The 13,909-nt window shown below is 39.4% G+C and overlaps 1 pseudogene; it reads right to left on the bottom strand.

Moving 5' to 3' along the window:
- Window positions 1-12,642: 12,642 nt before the first annotated feature.
- On the bottom strand, window positions 12,643-13,152 carry LOC104542134 (annotated as a pseudogene).
- Between the last annotated feature and the right edge of the window lie 757 nt (window positions 13,153-13,909).

The following is a 13,909-nucleotide window of genomic DNA, read 5'->3' as shown; positions in this document are numbered from 1 at the left end:
TGTTGAAGCTGTTCATGTTTTCATAAACAATTAAGCTTCCATTGGACCCGCCTGAGAGTAATTCAATGTATAGTCCAGTATTCAGCAAGCAACAGGGATAGGTAAGTTCAAATTATTGCTCTAATGAATATTTAATGAATTTTAGCATAGATGAAATAAAATGTTCCCATTGTGAAAGCTTATCAGCAGTGAATAGACAGCATCTGGCAACAGCAGCATTGACTTGTGTACAGCTGTTCAAAGGGAGAAGAGCAGGAAGGAGTTTTCAAAGCAGCAGATGCACAATTACAGGCCTGTTTTGACAAAGAGTTCTGAGATTAGAGCTCTGAAGGGAAGCTCCTGCACACAGGAGACTGGTGGGATAAGACCTGTTCTGGCAGAAAGAAAAGTCACAGGGTGGAAGTTCAGGAAAGCTAAATTATACAGAGTGCCCCGGTATCCCCGCCTCTGCAGGGCTCTCACCCTCTCTGACCTGAACTCTTAATTTTATTATAGAGCAGTTTTGTCTGTCATTGTGGAGGCTGGAGTTGAGCTGTCCCGTCTCCTAAAATATATTTGATTCCCTGCTCTGAATCCAAAAGGAAGAATTTGCCCAAAAGCCTTGTGTAAGTCATGAGTAAACACGCCGTGATAAGAAGAAAGACACCACCCCTTAATGAATGGTACCCAAGATTGGCATTTCAAACCCATGACTTCTTTTTAAATTATAAAATTTCCAAAATATAAATACAATATTTTGTTTCACGTGGACTATAAATTAGCTTTTAACACAAACCAAATGTTTTGGAGAGTCTTCTTCAACTAAATGAAAAACCAACCAAGTAAAGAAGCCCCCAAGTCCCAATTCAACATGATCATTTTGGTTTGGATTAAAGTGAATGTTTATTTTCAGTTCAGCTGTCAAACTGACTAATTATTTGCACAGCCTTGCTCACAATATTGCATTCATGCTTCAGGTATATTAAAAACAACTGAAAAGGAGAAAAATTAAAAATAGGAATCACCTTTTCTAAAAGATATGGAAGGCCCTCTCAGCTCCCAATGCATTCCTGGTAAACAGATGAGGCAGATATTTGCCACACAGCTGCCAGAAGTTGCACTAGTCATAGGGATTTTTATTCAAGCTACAGATAAGCGAACAAACTTTTAACGAAATCAGCACGAACAATGAAACAAACAAAAACGAAATGGTTCCTGAGACACCAAGAAATAAAACGGAATAATTGTCAGTTAGCAAATCTTTTACAAAACTGATTGGACTGTCACTCTTCTCAAGCATTTAAGAACAAAAAAATCCACTCAACTAAATAGAACACACATTTGCACACACCTGTCTATTTTCTTTTATCCTACACTACTTAATCTCATAATTTGTTGGAATAATGGCAGACATTCATTTTTTGCAATCACTCTAATATAGATTGCAGAGATGAGTTTTAACAATTTTACTTTTACTGGGCAATAATCCAAATATCTTTTGCTGGCTCTGGGGCTCTTTTTCTTTGACTGCCATGGTTTCCTAAGGAGAATGTACAGCCTCTGATTGCAGGTCAGGCAGGTTTCACCACTTGCTCCAGAGACTGATGACTTGCATATTTAAATCATACAGTGAGTTGGATAATCCCCTTTCATAGCAAAACCCAGGGGAAGGAACTATGTAAGAGGATACAAGAAATCCCTCGTTAAGAACTAGCTATCTGAAGTACTTATATGCCCCCACTCCTCACTCCTATATCTGATTATCAAGGAGCCTTTATATTCACAAATCCCTTTGGGCACAGCAGTGCTATAACCAGGGGCAGAGGACCCTGGACTTCAGCCCTCTAGAGCCACTTGGGCCCCGAGCATCGCAGGGATTGACCGCCAGGCTGAGGATTCGGTTCTGCATCACTTGCCCAAGGTCACAGAGAAAATCTGTGGTGAAGCAAGACAAAGGATGTGAGGCTTCAGCAGGCACCACCACACAGCGAGGGCAGTCTGTCACACTCAGACAAAGCTTTGCAGCTTGCCATTAAGCCGAATGATTATGTGACCCACCCCAAAAATTCCCTGTTTTCATCTGCTTTTTGCATATTTACTCTCTCTCCTGCATGCCAGAATCAAACCTTATTTATGCAAAAAGGCAATAAAATAAGTATAACTTGAACAGTGAATCTTCATTCCCGAAGCACAAGTGTTTTACTATTCCGCCTAAAAATAGAAATAAGGAGAGAAAAAAAGAAAAACACAAGCTTTGCAACTTGGCAGGAACAGCAGGAAATCATACCTTGAGTCACAAGGCCCTCTCAGCATCTGTTACAACTGCAAGCTCTTCACGCTCCTGTGTACAGCACAGCCACCCTCCCTTCATAGTCCCGTCCCTGATACCAGCCCAACAGATATTACGCTTTCTCTGCAGTACATCTTGTCTCAAACACCTTACACATCCAGTTTCCAAAATGCTGTTCAGTTGGTACTGAAGATGTGAACTGGCTCACAGATCATGAGTTTCTGCTGTTCAAAAGATATTTGGCAAAACAGTTCCCAGTGGGCTGAAACAACAGCTCTGACTGAATTTAGGTTTTGCAAGTGGAACTGTTTGCAGCATGCACAAAAAAAAGAAATGCTGGTTAATAAGATAAATGCTTACACTTAAACTTTCAAAGGGCATTGTCAAATTCTGTCCAACAAAGAAGACACAAACACATTTTTTTCCTCTCATATTTCATGCTTTCTAATAGCTTTTACTTTCATTACAAACATTTCAGTTCTGCCTGAACTGAGCACAAAGAGAATCAACCCTTTAATCCTCAGGACAATACCTATTTTCTTCACACTTTGGAAAGCAAATATAGCAGCTGGTAACTTTTAAATCCTGTGGTTTGTTATGCAATGTATTCCAAACAGAACCATCAAAGTTAGGAGTGGAAAGCACTATGTCCTTTACCTACACCATTTCCCCACAGATACAAAACTAAATAGTTTTTGTAAATATATTCAATTTAATCTCCAGAAAACTAGGAAGTAGGAAATATAGCATTTCACCTACCCTGAACAAATGGATTAACCTTTAGACAATGTACAATAGGGTACTTAGCAATATTTTTTTCTAAGAGTCAACCCAGGCTTTCCCTCCTGAAACAGTATCCTAGTTACACACATCTGTGCTCCACTAACTGCTCTTCACCAGTAGAATTTGGAGTGCTATTTTTGTCATTAGTTCATATTATAAGCACCACTCTGCAGAGGCGTACCGGTGGTGATCAGATTGCCAGCTCCTCCAAGACCAGTGCTGTCCCAAAGAAACAAATTGCCTCTCTTCCAACTGGACATAGCCAGATCTCTTTGTAAACTGAGACCAAAAAAACATCACCATGATGAAACATGGTCATGAAGCAGTAACTGAGGACCCACATCCGCTTTTGCTACACACGTGTTGAACTGTCGTACCGGAATAGAAAACCTACTGACAGTAGGTTTACCAACACGATGCAATTTTTCACGGACACAGGACATTATTTCCCACTGGATAACTCCAGTTTTACAGTGGTATAATTCACTGGCTTCCCTGGAATTCATTGCTTTCCTGGGGAGTCTTCCTCATTTAAATGAGACCAAGTGACACAAAAATCAGATGCTGTTTCCCTTGTGAGTAAACAGAATTCCACAAGCAGGTCCTATCCAGACAGATACTAAACAATACAGCAATTTATGCTACTTGTCTGCTGCTCCTGAACTGGGCAGATGCAGGTATCTGAATCATAAAACAAGTTGTATACCTGTAGCAAGCCTTCTGCAGTCTTGGGATTCCCAAGCTTTTGCATTTTCCATTCAGTGTTTGATACCAACCTGTTTGTCTCTCTGTGGGACATGTTTTTGTTTGTTCCCAGACATCATAACAATGAGCACGGTCTGCCTCTCCAGGATTTTTTAATGTTGCTTCTAATGATAAATTAGTTCCTTGCCGAGGATTATCAAGATATATTTTCATCTCCCACAGCACTCTCATGAAAGGTTGTTTGGACTATATAGTCCACAGCCAATGAATCTATGGTAATAGAATAACGTAGCAAATAGACATGTGCAGTAGCACACATACAGCCTTCCTTTCTATTACTACCCAGAACGTATTGTCTTCTCTAGCAGTGCTTCTCAGCATTCTAGCCAATGCTCCACTTCACTTAATAATCCTTTAACATAACATCTGAATAGACAAGTCTTGAGACCTGCTGTAACTTTATCTGCGCTCTCAGGGCACACCTTCTGGACTGGTGAGTCCTTGTCTGGGTGACAGCCCTCAAGGAAGTCAGCTCTTTGGGAAGCGGATTTTGTGTTTCAGCACTACTGATAAAACCAAAGCACACTCATGGCACCAAAAGAAGAAATAAAAATGGTAAGAAAGCCAGCCCTTTCTTCAGCTCTTTTCCTGGGTTCTGTTTTGGAAGTGTCAGGCCAGGAGAACTACTGCAGGATCCACAGCCTCAGAAATACTTCTCTAAAGAACAGCCTAAACATAACTGCGGTGATCACTTTTCACTAAGACCTTAACATTCCAAAGGACTTAAAAACAAAAGCCAAAGAAAATTTATCTGAATAAGAGTAACACTTGCCGTAGGGGATCAGTGCTACTGTAATGCAGTAGAGTTGCTTGACAAAATTTTACTCGGCCTGAAAGAAGATTGTAATGGCTTTTTAAATGTGACAGAGCCACTATCGTAGAAAAAAGCTAAAGGAACTTGTTAGAAGCTTTTTGTAGAATTATGCTCAAAATGGGATATCATCCTTTTGCTACTTTTAAGTTTATAGAAGAGCCATGTGCATAAACTTATCAGAGAAGAAGGAATAAAGATTCTGTTTCTGCTTTTACAAATACCGCTGCTACGCAGCTAAATGCTGCAGGCACCTACTATGAAAGAACATAAGCCAAAACTCGAAATATGAATTAATCCAGCTCAGAAATCACTTCTGCTCCCGTTCCACAGTCCCAAGCTATAAAGGAGATACAATAGGATGGCATATCTCAGCATTATTATCAGAAATTATTTCTTTCAGAGAAGAGTTACAGCCAGGTATCTATTTGAAGTGCCAGACAAGAAATCCTACTGTGAGGTAAAAAGGACTCTCCTCTCAATTTTTCAAGCATTTCCCTTATTTTCTGTTATTCCCATCAATAGGTCTCACTCGTAAGTCACCCAAACTTCAGCTCTTTCTCCTTCTGACTCACTCATACTCATGACCCACAGAAACTAAGCCTCAGTCAGAGTCTTGCCTACTCAGCATGTCTGAGAAAAATTTTGTTTGGAGACTATGGAATGAAATTTGAGACAGTGGTGAAAAAGTAGCTTTTCTTAAGACAAAAACAGAGATAAATATAATAGACCCAGAGAAATGGAAGGTAAAAGAAGATGAAGTAGATATCTCCCCTAGAAAAGTGAGGAAGGAATTAAGAAACTGACACCACCCTTGCAGGTGTTTAAAATGTCCTCATAAATGTGTACAGAGTCACCTATCACTTCCATGCAAGGCTTTCAAAGCCATTCCGTGAGAAGAGATTCTTTCTGGGGAAAGTGCAAGCATGGGTCCACCCATGTGCTTTCTGTAAATACGAAAGATGCAGCCAAACTCACAGATCTCTTATATTCCCCTTCTGAAAGCATTTTACTCTCTCTATTGAGGGCACAGGCAGCCAAGGGCAAACAGCCTCCTAATTTAAGGCCTCACTTAAATGCTTAATTGTCCTGTCAGAAGGATAGGGGACATAATATCTTGCTTTTCTGATCTGGGAGCATATGTAGGTCCCAGCCCAGAGGAGCATTTTGCTCTTGGCTATTTGATTCATTCATGTGGAATTAGTGTCCTTCAGTAAGACTTTTGTTTGGATGACTATTTTTCTCTGGTAAATACAAGGATATACATTTAAGCACTGTAAACCAGTTTAATCCTAAAAGCACAATGTGCTTTAGGGAAAATAATGAGGATGGAAATACACAAACCCACAAAATCTATCAGTTGGCCGTAACACGCAATAGTGTCGTGCCTGGTTTCTGATGACAGTCAGACTGCAGGACTATTCATATTGCACAGCTGTCACCACACTGAAACAATTATCCACCAGGGGAAAAAAAAGTTCTTATATTAGTTCTCATCATGGCTAATAAAACTAACATTGCTGTACTAAAACACTGAAACAGCATCAATGATCCTTGCCGTGTCTTGCCTTCCCTTCAGTGTGACATAGGAGCAGAGAAGCTCTGTTCTGAGAAATCAGAAGCGACATCTACACTGGTAAATCACATCATTTCTGAGTGCGTCCCTCAACACCAGCTCAACTGCCTCCAGCACTGGACTACCAGGACAGCACAACTCAGACACAACCTGTGCCAACCAAGTCTCCCAATTTCCAGACAGAATCACAGAATGGTAGAGGTTTGAAGGGACCTTAGAAGATCATCCAGTCCAACCCCCCTGCTAGAGCAGGATCACCTAGAGAAGATCACACAGAAACACGTCCAGGCGGGTTTTGAATGTCTCCAGAGGAGAGTCCACAACCTCTCTGGGCAGCCTGGTCCAGTGCTGTGTCACCCTCACAATAAAGAACTTTTTCCTTATGTTTAGGTCGAACCTCCTGTGTTTTAGTTTGTGACCATTGCCCCTTGTCCTGTCACTGGGCAGAACTGAGAAGAGCCTTCAGAAGTCAGCATGGGTCAGGAATCATTCCCTCCCAATAATTTTCATGCAGCCCCATGATTTTGGGGAATAAAAGTGTTTATGTTACGGATGTGGATTGTCTGTGTCAGCTGGCCTTGCTGCCAGAGAACTATGCCAGGTACATTTTGTTTACTAGCAGAGACGTAAAAATTGCCTCCCATTAACACAAGATCTTTTAAAAAGGCCACTGCAGAGTTTGTGTTTCTGTGCATAAGTGAGCTCCTGTTGAACTGCAAGACTCCTCTCAGCCGTTTGGTCTTCTCATTTGTGAAATTACAGCTGATATCTATATTAGCATAGGTACCATTTAGCAAATAACTCAGGTGCCTCTGTCACATACAGACCACCCTAATACAGCAGTAGGAACTCAGCAAAACTTCAGCCATGAAAGGGTGAAATAATTCTCTCTGCATAGGCAGTTTCCTTTGTGTGAGGGAAAAATGTATGTATATATATATAGTCTCAACTGCCCTCGGGGCCGTAGAAAGAAAATCAGACTGTTGCTCTTTAATGGCTACAGTCTCTTTGTAAGGTTGTTGTGGAAGGATACAAAAAACCTCAACATTTTAGACAGCTTCAGCTTGCCTACAGGAACAGGGGAGATATCTCAAACCATTTAAAAAATTTTAATCAAGCTTCCAATTGTTCCTGTGAAATGGTTAAATACAATCAAATCAAAATGACAAAAGAGAAGCACAAAAAGACCAAGAGATGCTACTAAAGCCTTGTAGCAAACCAATGACAAACATGGAAAACGATACAGAAAACAGCCTCTTTGCTCTACCTACTAGTTATAACTCCTTCCAGAAATTAGAGAAGAATAAAAATATTAGATATTTAGGAGAATATTTAAGGAACTAATACACTGTAAAATACTGAATGAATAAATCAAGTTGGTTTTGTACTCCCTTGCCTCAAGCAGCTTAGCACAAATGAAATTTGATGTTAATCAGTCCTAGCAGTTTTCACAGAATCTGAAAACCTATTATTTCTTTTGGCTGCAACTAAAAAACTTACAACTCTTTCATTATTGATACTTGTGAAGTATCTGTTGTACCTATAATTTTACATTGGTGTTGACCTGGCATTAAACTCTCCTGACCATATCACACTTAACCTGCTACTGACAGAAGAATCAGAAGGGTTTTTTGCATACTTAAGTATTTACTACCATGGAAATATAAAGAGACATGAATGTTGTTTCTATGTAAAATAAGCTGAATTATGGGAAAAAAAAACCACCATAGAAAAAATGGAATTACTATAATGCTATTTCCAGCCAATAACAAGACAAGATGCTCAGGCACTAAACAGATATGTGCTTGTAATAAGCTACAAAAAAACCCTGTAAAATTAAATGGGTTGTATTGGCAATGGGTTCCTTTTATAATTAAAAACTATTCAGAAAGTGAAAATATTATCTAGAACAAAAGTAAAACAAATCTGTTAATCTTAAGAGCTGGTTTCAAAATGTTTCAGTCATCTTCTCCCTACTAACAACAATTTTTCTTCACACAAGATTTTCCACACATTTTAACAACTAAAGAAAATAAAAATAAACCTATTTCAAATTTCAAATGCTATGCAGCAGAAAATGTTATTAACAAATATATTTTAATTGGTGCAGCACATTTTTTCTTAATGAATGCAAATATGTTGGGTAAAATTCTTCAGCCTGATCTTCACTTATAAAGTTTATGGTAAAGCTCTTTCATTATGAAAAAGCCCTGCAGTCAGATATGGAAGAGACTGACTCCTGCATCTCCCTAGAGCCTCTGAAGTCAGTAACGCTGATGAGGTGCAAGAATTTCCGTAGATATAGAGTGAGAAACTGTGTATAGTTCAGGTTGCCTCACAAAAGTATGTATCTGCTCTCTGAAATAATGTGGTAAAATTTTACTACATTTTATTTGCATCACATTCCCTTCAATCATGAGATGCACTCTATTGCCACCCTTAAATACAGCCCTGTGTTTATGAAGTTCAGTGAGGCTCAGCTCTGTACAATGGTAGTTCCCTCGTTTCTGGGAGACCTGTCTGCTGCTTTGTGCAGGTCTGGAACACAAGGCAGGAAGAGCGAGGAATGGCAGCCAAAGATAAAAAGACCTGCAATTGAGCCTAAAAAAAGCATCATCCAGGTACAGCGCTGGTAGCTGTGCTAGGCTGCCAGCCAAAGCAACATGCTAAAATCCAAAATGAGTCAAGAAAACAATGAAAGCAAATAAACAAAATGCTTAGAGAGCTAATGCACTCACTTCTAGATTTACTGAAAGAAACTATCCCTTGCATTTTGGATGGTTGCACATAAACTTGAAGGAGTAACTCCATAATGTCATTTGTACTTGTACTTCTGAAGAGGTAAATGTGTATGAAATGTATAAGGCATATGTGCATGGAGTGATTATTAGTCCCTCCAGACAGTAGCTATTAAAGTGGATTACAGTGGTGCAGAAAGAAAGGAATTTGACCAAAAAGAGGAAATAAGTCATTTAGTCTTGGGGAAAAAAGAAGAAAACAAAAGGCAAGGCAAGGCAAAGAAAGAAGTAAAACTGCTGATGAATATTTTGGCTTTATACACATGTATAAGTATCTACATAAGTAGATGTATAAGTACATGTATAGTACATAAGTATCTACATAAAAGCTTAAGATCACAATTCACCAAGCATACTGTCCTCTCATCTCAATTCACATGCAAGTCATCATCCCTAGACTGCTCCCAGTGTGACATTGGCTAGAAGATGTGTGAAGGTGACAGCTGGAGTGTACCAAGGAGTTCAGAAACAGCGTGACGTTTTCAGATGGAGGACGTCAGCATAAACAAATGTCTCTCTTTTTTTTTCCAGCAGATTTTAACCACTGACATGAGTTATTTAGATATTGAACAAGTAGAAGCTTTGAATACAGGGAACATAATACATTAAGTGAGCTCAGTTAGAGAGTCTCTTGTTTCCTCCAGGCCAAGTTTTGTGAGATCCTGAACATCCCAAATGCTTGTAAGCTTCACACAAAGAAGCTAATGGATACCACCTGGTTTTGCCTGAGCACCCTACAGGAGGCCAACATTTCAATGATACAAAGCCAGGTAAGAGAGTAAGATTTTGAGTGATCCACTCAGTAGAAAAGTTGCCTTTGTGCTAGTGAGAGTTGTCCAGTGGGGACAGCCAGCCCCTCAATATCAAGGTCATTTTCTGTGGCGTCCTGCCTCCCCTCTTCTGATGAAAACACTTAGTTAAAAGGATACTATGACTATCAATCAGTTTATGCTATCCACCAGATCATCAGATAGGACTATTGACCTGTATGTTTTACGTTGTAAAATCAATAAAAGAAAGGAAAGAAAAGGCAAAAAAAAAGAACAAAAGCAGCATGAAAAACTGAGCTGCTAAGCATACTATTTCACAGGCTATCTTTGTGTATTCACACTGAGTGATATAATATACTTCTTACAATTTCATCACAGATTAAAATTTCACTGGATGAAAATGTGCTCAAAAAATACGTAGTCCTGACAGTTAGGAACTTCAGAGTAGATATTAAAGCAATACTGAAGTTCAAATTACAGGTTCAATTTGCTGACTAGAACTGTTAGACAAAAATATGGATGAATCACACTCATCCTGGATATAATGGAAACAAGCATTTGCACAATGGTGATCACTGACTTCAATGAAAGTACAAGCATTTATACTAGCCTTGACATACACCAAGATATAGTAAACACAATTTCATGCCTGGAGCCTTTGTGGGCATGGACCAAGGTCTTGGTCCACAACTGCAGAGCTGTGGGGATGCATCAGCTGAGAATCTCAGCCCATGCCTTTGGTCTGAGTACAACCCAAACTGGATTATACTTCTGTATTTCTGGCAAGTGACCCTTGATTTCCTAATCCTCTCGACTACAACCATTGTGAATGATTTCCATAGCACTGCTAACTGAGGGCCTTATCCAGAAGCATTTGCTTATGCAGAGATAACAGATCTACTTCTGAGAGGAAGGTGTAAAAACAGACTTCAGATGCGGGTCCAACATCAGACATTAAAGGGTATAATTTGTCATTTTTTACATTATTGAGAATATTTGTGCAGGGTCTATAATTAAAACTAAAAGAGATGTCTCCTCCTTTTGCCAGCAGCTGTGTTACATCAATTAAATGGGTAAATAAGATCTTTCCCCAGAGGGGATATCATGTGACCCTCTATTGATTAAGACTGCAGTAGAACGTTATTTGCAATCTTATTGCATAATGGAAATCAGGAGGTAGCTGTCATGGTTTCAGAAGACAAATTACCACTATCTTAGACAATTCATAGGCCTCTTTCCTTCTTGCTGCTCTTAATTCACAGTTAATGCATGTCTTACAAGGCTTAGTTTCTCAAATCAGTCTATGGCACTGTATTCAACTCAAAACTGCGTGTAAGCAGTAGTCTGTGTGGCCTTGCATTTTGATGCGTATTAAAGTGACCGTTCCATCTATTATTACTTCAGAACCATGCATTATTTAATAGGGTAACACAGCTTCATAAAAGGATGTGAAAGTAAAAATAGACACCTCCTGCAGCATGCGTGATTACTCTCAGGAAAGACAGGTCTCCCGCACCAGACGTGGCTCCAGAGGTGCTCTCCATACAGAACATTTTTAAGCCTTATCTCAGTTTTATGTACCTGATTTTCACATGCAAAACATATGTTTGGAACAAGTCCACTACTCTCAAACCTGTGTAGTAACTGTTAGGGACAGTTAAAACAGTTAGAGATCAGTTTTGAGATTGTAATGAATACCTGACCACAACCCAGCAGACACTTTGCTCCTCCACTGAACTGTAAATCCATTATTATGACCTTCATGGAAGAACCAGAAGGAAGGACAAAAATCTCCCTTTAAGTGATTGAAACAGTCTCGGTCAATTTGAGAAGACTTAAAAAAAAAAGGCAATCTTTCCTTATATCTAATCAGTCTCTCAGTCACAACAATTAGAAAACAAGCACAACACTTTTCAAAATTCATCACAGCAATATTTAACATTATCAGAATCTTCTCCACCAAAGCCAAAGCAGTGGTCTTTAAGTGGTCATCAGTGGTTATGAAGTTGTAGGACATAAGACAAGATTTCTGAACAGAAGGAACGAGTCTGAATACCAGTGGGAGGTAGGACGATAATAGATTCAGACAAAAGTTACAGTCATTCCATGTGTACAAAAAGGTGCTCAACTTACCGTCACCTGTTTGCCATTGAACAGGATTAAAAATTAAATGTCTGCTGCCTTATCTGTTCTAGCTAAGTTGATTGATTAGAATGTGTTCATCTTTCCATCTAACTTAGCAAGTTTAGAAGTGGCAGGTTTACTCTTCCGTTATTTATAATGTCAGAGCTTAATAAAGTACATGGAAGGAAATGCCAGTGCAACTGTTGTCCAAAAGTAATCTCTCACAAAGTCTGGAAAAATTTATCACCTTGTAAAAAAATATGGAGGAGGTTAAGATTTCAAGGAAATCAAAGATATTTCAGTACCCTTCATTTGGCTAGACATGCACATCAATAGCACTAGATTATTACGGGCATATCTTCCTATTTAAAGAAATTACCTGGTCCTCCTACAAATGGATTTGTGTTGAAACCTTATATTTCACTATCCTGGAAATCTGGAAGATCAATTTCAACCTCGTCTTGATGAGCATAAACATTCAATATGGAGCAAATGTTAGTAGTAAAAAAATACAAATCCCTAAAGAATTAAAATGTACTCTGATTGTTCAGAACTTCAAGAAAGGCATTTGGCATCTTAAATTAGGGTCTGCTATCATTGTTCTTTTTTTTCCTTTGCTTTGAAAGGGTAAACCAGACATTTCAGATTCCTGAATCTGAAAATGTATTTTCTTTTTTGAAGGTAACAAAACACAAGCACCTCTCTTGTGCCTGAAATTTAAAAGAAACGTAGAAAATATTCCTTACCTTGAAAAGTCTTAAAATATTTGCGACCATAATGGACACAGAACTTGCTGCAGCACCTATCACACCTGATATCTTGTCTGGCTTAGCGAAAATAGGTGGGTCACCATTAGCACACTTCACGTCTGAACCATCTTTTTCTATCAGTGCTTGCACAAATGTTAAGGACTGCTCCAATGCATAAGTGTCCCTGGAACATGTATCAAGGATCCGGACACCTAAAGTGATATTGGCAAGAAGATCAGGGTCTTTATTAATCTGATCAATTGCATACAGCATTGCCTCTAGTCTGTGGATCCCTTTCTCCTTCTTGAGCTCCCCACAAGGCACCCCTCTATCCCCTTTTGCATGGACAGGGAACAGTCCTCCCAAGATGATGTCCCCATCCAGTCGGATGGAGTGGGCATATTCCTGGCCATGAGTTCTTTGCATCAGGGTGAATATCCAGTAGAATTTGGCTGTTAACAGGAAGAAACAATGGCAGGAAACTAATCGTTTTCCTCCGTATACCATTTTCTCTGAAGACGTTGTTGCTATCCAGTATCCAGATTTTCTTCTTGCTAAGGGATGAGGTTGACCATTTGGAGCTGCACTTTCTGGAGGCTACCATTAGTGCCCAGTAAGTAATATAGTACCATGCGGTAGGTGGAAAAAAGATCTCAGCAGAAGTACGTAAAATATGTTTTACGAAAGATGTCCACTGATGTCATGGGTTGATCAGCTTTTCCGCGAGGTGGTTTTCAATCGCTCGTAATTGATGGTGAAGTGTAGGGTAGTACATCTGGTCCTGATGCTAAGAGGAGGTCAGTAGCTCATGTCCTTGTGTTTTGCCCTGCAGCTGAGGTACTTCTGAAAAAAAAAACAGTGACAAATACCATTTAGTTCAGCAGTTTTATACCTGTCACACAGTGTATTTACTTCTGTATGAGTTGCATCGCCTAGGTTTTACTTTCAATATTCTGTAATGGAGTAATTCTTGGCCCTCTGTGAATCTGAACTCCTGGCTGCACTGTACTACAAGCCAGGAAATTGATGATACCAGCAGACCAAAAGCCAAATCAGGGGAACTAAACCTAGCTTGGTGTTCAGATTCCGACCAGTAATTCGTATTTACCTTTGCATTGCATGACATCCAGAAACAGATTTGATCCATAACACATTGTGTTCCCTGCTTAGCTGTATCATTCTGTCCCAGCCTACAGAAGTGCAATGACTACTTACACTCACGCTCTCAGAGAGGTCCCATTTATGACAATGGAGTAATCAGGGC

Source organism: Mesitornis unicolor, unplaced genomic scaffold, assembly GCF_000695765.1.
Source record: "Mesitornis unicolor isolate BGI_N332 unplaced genomic scaffold, ASM69576v1 scaffold9676, whole genome shotgun sequence".
Classification (NCBI taxonomy): Eukaryota; Metazoa; Chordata; class Aves; order Mesitornithiformes; family Mesitornithidae; genus Mesitornis; species Mesitornis unicolor.
This window is presented reverse-complemented; position numbering and strand designations above follow the sequence as displayed.